Genomic DNA, 258 nt, shown 5'->3' with positions numbered 1-258 from the left:
TGCAAGTGGCGGCGCCTGCACACCTCGCCCCACGGGAGCACAAAACAGATGAAGCCATTATCAGATGAAGCTGATGACGACTTTTACTTCTTTCGATGAGTCAGAATCTCTGCCGTGAAAGAGTAAAAGTCAGCATCACCCTCCGAGATGCCGTCGCTGGATGGAGCCTCTGTTCTGAACACACGCGGGGCGAGGCGTTGGAATCCACGCGTTGTTGCGAGTCGACCGAGGATTATATGATCAGCTTGCTGTGGGATT

The 258-nt window shown here is 53.5% G+C and overlaps 1 protein-coding gene across 4 annotated transcripts in view; it reads right to left on the bottom strand.

Moving 5' to 3' along the window:
• Positions 1-258, bottom strand: part of LOC119587783 (MAM and LDL-receptor class A domain-containing protein 1-like) — an 18,186-nt gene that overhangs the window by 3,992 nt on the left and 13,936 nt on the right. The window lies entirely within an intron of this gene.

The sequence above is a fragment of the Penaeus monodon genome, chromosome 23, assembly GCF_015228065.2.
Source record: "Penaeus monodon isolate SGIC_2016 chromosome 23, NSTDA_Pmon_1, whole genome shotgun sequence".
In the NCBI taxonomy this organism is placed as follows: domain Eukaryota; kingdom Metazoa; phylum Arthropoda; class Malacostraca; order Decapoda; family Penaeidae; genus Penaeus; species Penaeus monodon.
The sequence above is the reverse complement of the archived record's forward strand: the minus strand, read 5'-3'. Positions and strand labels throughout refer to the sequence as shown.